The sequence below is a fragment of the Lygodium microphyllum genome, chromosome 11 (genome assembly GCF_053477565.2).
Source record: "Lygodium microphyllum isolate KBCC chromosome 11, Lygodium_microphyllum_v1.1.10, whole genome shotgun sequence".
Taxonomy (NCBI): domain Eukaryota; kingdom Viridiplantae; phylum Streptophyta; class Polypodiopsida; order Schizaeales; family Lygodiaceae; genus Lygodium; species Lygodium microphyllum.
Genome location: NC_141145.1, coordinates 139,233,867 through 139,239,866, shown reverse-complemented (window position 1 = coordinate 139,239,866; position 6,000 = coordinate 139,233,867).

The following is a 6,000-nucleotide window of genomic DNA, read 5'->3' as shown; positions in this document are numbered from 1 at the left end:
GTGCCCATGGAATTTGTGGCACCAAGCCTCAGGATAGCAGTCACACATAAATTGGATCCTTAGGAATCAGTGAACCACAGGTTAGGACAACTACCAAAGTTAGAGGACATGCTTGTTGCCTACATTTTAGGAATTACTCATCAGAGGAGGCAAGCTTGGGTCAACATGCTATCAAAAAAGATTTTTTTTAAGGTGATTGGGTTGTGGTGCCCAACTTGGTAAGTTTTTGAGTAAATTGAAAGTCCATTATGTATGCCCATTTATGGTATTTAAAGATGTCGAGCAGGGCACATTTTTGCTTAAGGATCTGTAGGGCAAGGTGTTGCAGCCTACAGTCAATGGATTCTGACTCAAAATACTGGTTCAACCTTATTATGCACAAGCTAATTAAATTTCACCATGGTTAGTTAACTCAAATGTGACATGCAGTGATTGTGTGGAGTGGTCTATGGTATGTCATAGTGAAATGACAAATGGCATGAAAAGATGCCAACTAGTAGTGTACTGTGACTTTAGCATCGAGATGGAGAATACAAGTTCTTCATTTTTTGCCTCTTCTTTCTCTCCCTCTTCGCCTCTGTATCGACTTGCGTTGGCTGCCATGACACACACTTGGCATACATCCACCAAAGTGTTGTCTAGGAAGAGGAGAGTCCGTGTTGAGGATGATGAAGATACTGAGTATGATCTGACAGAGGAGGAACACTCAAAGTAGCAAGAGGTAACACCAACAATGAAGACTTATCCTAAGGTAAATGCTGCAAGTGCTGCATCTACACCATTTGTAGATTGTACTTTGATATTGGATGTTGAGCATGAACCCACTAAGGCATGGCTGGAATGAATTGGGTTGTACAAATTTGCATGCCTTCCATGGCACACATGGACCGCCAATATACTTGCCTCGATACAGCTGGATGTCCTGAGACAATCTCAGAGTAAAATTGCAGGTCGGTTGGAGCTTACAATCGATGTGGTTGGTGCGCAGATCGGACGCAGGTAGCTCACGTAGTGAATTCCCAAAGGTCCCCAAGAACAAAGCACTCTACTTTTTAGCACAAAAATCAATGTAAAAACAAGCACGACATGAGACAAGAGACAAATTGGGTTGAATCTCCCCCATGCCTTGTGTGAGCGCTTCACAAAGCATGTATTTAATATATATTTTCAATCTTTTTGCTCAAAAATAGCCCAATTACAAAAATATACAAGCTTTTAGCTTTTGAGTTTGCTTTCTACCAAAAATAAGAAAATAAAGCTAATGGACGGTGCCCAAAGAGTCTGGCACGCCCAATCTCAATGTCCAAATAAAAATAACATATCCAGGCGCATAAGCGCATACAAAATAATAATAAATAGTCGATGTCTCTATAGACATAATCAAAATATAGGCGTGGCGCCTATCAAAATATAGTCGAAAGGTCGAAAAACCCGCTGGACTCCAATGCTTTCCTTCGCCACTGCTGCTATCTCTACACATCAACTGAAGCATTCACAATCGTTAGTAAAATAACACAATTAAACCGACAAAAGTGAATACCTAGCAGTCTTCAGCTACATAAATAAATCAACTGGTTAGAAATAAATCCTAACCTTAATTTATTACGAGTGCGCACTCTAAACTCATAAACGTTTATTAATTTAATATGCATTTTACGGAATCACCCGCTATGGAATCACCCATGTACACACTAAATTAATGAAACGCCCGAAAAGGACAGGCGTCCCCATCAACTTCTCGCACAAAGAATCCTCTTTGCGTATGAGCCCCGGTCATCTTAATCCAGAAATTATTACAAAATCTAGAATCTCTATCTGAAATAATCACTTTCGGCAATCCATGGTTAGTAAAAACAGTTTTCAAAAATAACTGTGCTGCTTGTGATGCTGTTAAAGTTTTCTTACATGCAATGAAATATGCTTGCTTACTAAATCTATCTACAATTGTCCAAATCATGTCATGGTTAGATTTAGTATTTGGTAAGCCAGTAATGAAATCCATAGATATATGTTCCCAAGGTTTAGATGGAATAGATAAAGGCATTAATAACCCATACTGTTTACCATGATGTCTTTTTATTCTTTGACAAATCAGACATTCAGAAACAAAATTAGATACATCTGCATCCATATGCGGCCAATAAAAATCTTCAGTTAACATGCGTAATGTAGAAATGATACCTCTATGACCTTGATATGGGGGACAATGAATTTCATTCAAAACAAATGATCGGAATGGAATAGTAACACACAGTCTCTTTTCAAAGAACATGAATCCATCATTATATGATAATGAATCAACAGGAATGAAATTATTTTGAACTAATTTTTGCCAATCAGAATGAAAAGTAATATCCTGATGATATGTGTCTTTCATAGCAATCAAAGAATCAAAAGATATGATAGAAATGTTATGAATTGCAGGTCTTCTACTCAATGCATCAGCAACTACATTTTCTTTTCCAGGTTGGTATTGAATGATAGGATGGAAACTTTGAATGAATGAAGCCCATTTGATATGGCGGTCAGAAATTTGGGGTTGGCTAAGTAGATGTCTAATGCTTTGCTGGTCAGTTTTTATCATGAATTCTGAACCCATTAAATAATGCTTCCATTGTTTCAATGCTTGTACAACTGCTAAGAGTTCCTTGTCATAAGTGGAATATTTGAGCTCAGAGGGTTTCAACTTAGTACTAGAATATGCTATTGGATGGTTATCTTGCATTAACACGGCTCCTATTCCTGATCCGCTAGCATCGGTCACAACTAGAAAGAATGGTCTATTAAAGTTAGGCAATTGTAGGACAGGGGCATTGGTCAATGCACGTTTAAGTAAATCAAAGGATTTCTGCTGGTTTTCAGTCCATTGATAAACAATGCCTTTCTTAAGAAGTTTGGTCAGTGGTAAAGCAAGTAATGAGAAATTACGTACAAACTTCCTATAGAAACTAGCAAGACCAAGGAATGAACGTAATTCATGTACATTTTTAGGAATAAGCCAATGCAATATTGCGTCAATTTTCTTAGGATCAACTTTTATTCCTTCTTTTGATACAATATGACCTAGATATTCTATTTCTGTCTTAAAGAATTCACTCTTTTCAGGATTTGCAAACAATTGATTTTCTTTCAGTAATTGAAAAACTAATGATAAATGCTCATAATGCTCTTTTTCACTTTGACTGAATACTAAAATATCATCAAAGAAAACAATCACACAATACTGATATTTTAGAAAAATACGGTTCATCATTCTACTGAAAGTAGCAGGTGCATTAGTTAATCCGAATGGCATAACTAAGAATTCGTAATGGCCAAACTGTGTCCTGAATGCAGTCTTAAATATGTCAGATCTATCTAACCTCACCTGATGATATCCAGATTTAAGGTCAATTTTACTAAATATAGAAGATCCTTGCAGTTTGTCCATAAGGTCATCAACTCTAGGTATAGGATACCTATTCTTTACAGTGATCTTGTTTAATGCTCGGTAGTCAATACACATCCGATAAGTATTATTCTTTTTCTTGACTAAGAGCACAGGTGCACCGAATGGAGAACTGCTAGGTCGAATTAAACCTCTATTTAGTAATTCTTCTACTTGAGTCTGGATTTCTTTTTGCTCTATTTGATTGTGCCTATATGGGGCTTTGCAAGGTGGTTGTGTGCCAGGTATTAGGTCAATCTTATGGTCTTCTGGACGTGATGGAGGTAAACCTGGTGGTAGGTCTTCTGCAAAACAGTCCTTAAAATATGCAAGAAATTCCTTATGCCTAGGGTGCATATGAGTTTCCTTTGCGTGTAATTCATTCACCCAAATGAGATATGATTTAGTATTCTTGCGTAGTGCACGTTTTGCTTGAGTATGCGAAAGCAGTGGAAACATATGAGATGCATGCATACCAAATAATGTAATAGATTTTCCTTGAAAATTTATATTCATTGTGTGTGTGGAATAATCTATATTGGGATTATGTTGGTGTCTCCATGGCATTCCTAGAATAATGTCGCTAGACTGTAATGGGACAACTAAGAAATTTCTTCTTTCAATATATGGACCAATTTGAATTTCTAAATTTTGAACTTCTTGTGTGCCATTGTACCTAGTACCTAAAAATGCAGCTTTTATGCGATAATGCGTAGGTACTGTATGCAATTTCAATTCCTTTACCAATTTTGCTGAAATAAAGTCATGCGTACTACCGTCATCATGCAATACAGTTCTTTCTTTTCCATGCACCATACATTTCATAGTCAACAATGAATGTAAAGTAGGCATACCTGGTAGAGTGTCGGAAGTAGTAGTAGGATCATCTTCTTCTTCAGTGAAGTCCGGCATATCCTCATGCTCGTCCTCGTCCATAGCTCCAAGGTAGTTGATATGTGCTGATGGCTTCTTTGAATGACAATTTGCTGCGAGATGGCCTGGCTGGTGACACTTGTAACATACGATAGGCTTGGCTTTGGTCACATTATTTGCAATGGCTGGGAGTCTGGGTATATTTGGATTTGCTTGTTGGATAGGCTTAGGATTTGGATTGACAGTGGATGGTAATGCAGGTGGTTTAGGCCAATTCTTGCGGAAAGATGGTGATGAAAAACGACCTGGATTAAACCTTCTGAAATTTGAATTAAATTGTTTAGATCCATAATTACCATTTTCTTGGAATGGCTGTGGTCGTCGATCTCTTCCACGTAACTTATCTTCAGTGTCGTGAGCTAAGGAGATGGCATCTTCAAGAGTAGCAGGCTTGAACATATTCACCTCAGCGTAGTAATGTCCAAGAAGTCCAGACATGTACTTCCGCTTATGTGTCGTCTCTGGTACGTCTTCAAGCATGTGTAGCTGTAGAAGTGCATTCCAAATACGCTCTGTATACTGTGGTATAGGCTCACGGTCGCGTTGTTGGAGTAAATCCCATTGCTTGATTGCCTTCTCATGAAATTGCGGTGGAAGAAAATTTTGCATAAACTTCTTCTTGAAATCTTCCCATGTAGCAGGACATTCTATGCTCTTGCGGACGACAGTCCACCAAAGTGATGCTCTATCTATCAGATGATTAGTAACACACTTGATTTTATCTTTCTCAGGATAAGTTTCCTCATGGAAATAGTCATCAAACTGGCTAATGAATGATAAAACAGTCTTTCCTTCCCTTATGCCATTGAAAGTGCGAAACTTGAAACTTCGTTTACTTATCTTGGATTCCTTGCGAATGGTTTGTGCTTCAAGAGTGGCGTCGATGGTACGGCGTATCAAATCTTCAGCTTGAGGTTCTTCTTTATCAGTGGACGCTCCTTGTAGCTTTGTCAATTGCGCTTGCAAGGCTTGCCTAGCTCTTCGCTCTTCGTCTAATTGCAACATGATAAGATCCAGCTTTTGTTCCATGGTAGGCTCGGGTAGGTCGTCTTCAGCCATAGGATCATCCATATGTGGGGAAGTCATCCTGTAAAACTCAACAAACCTTTCTCACTCAAAATCAGTTAGCGGGATGAGCGTAGCTCAAATTTGGGGTTACAAGGCTATGTATTTTGGGTATTTTCTTCTTCAATTTTCAGAAATTCTGAAATATTTCTGTCTCCGTTTGCTGAAAGTACTTCGACGAACTTGCAGATAGGTAAAACAGCTTGTTGCGAACAACTTTCCAGTTCTGAGTTTTTGCAAACGAACAAGTCTTCTAGGAGTTTCAAGCGTTAATCAGTTCTGATTTAGTCTGACTTGCAGAGTTGCAGACTTAACAGACTTGCAGGGTTGTGAACTTGCTGAACTTAGCTGACTTGCAGGACTTGCAGTACTTGATTAGTGTCGACTTGCGAAACTTGTCTTCTGGAGTGCGTGACCCGGAGTTTGCAGACTTGTCAGATCTGTGTGTCTTGTCAGACTTGATGAAAGCTTAAGGATTTAAGCTTAATAACTTAAGCTTATTATGGAGAAAGATCCGTCACAAAACGGCGCAATTCGTGGAGGACTTGAATATAGATTTGATGCCGTCGCGGAAT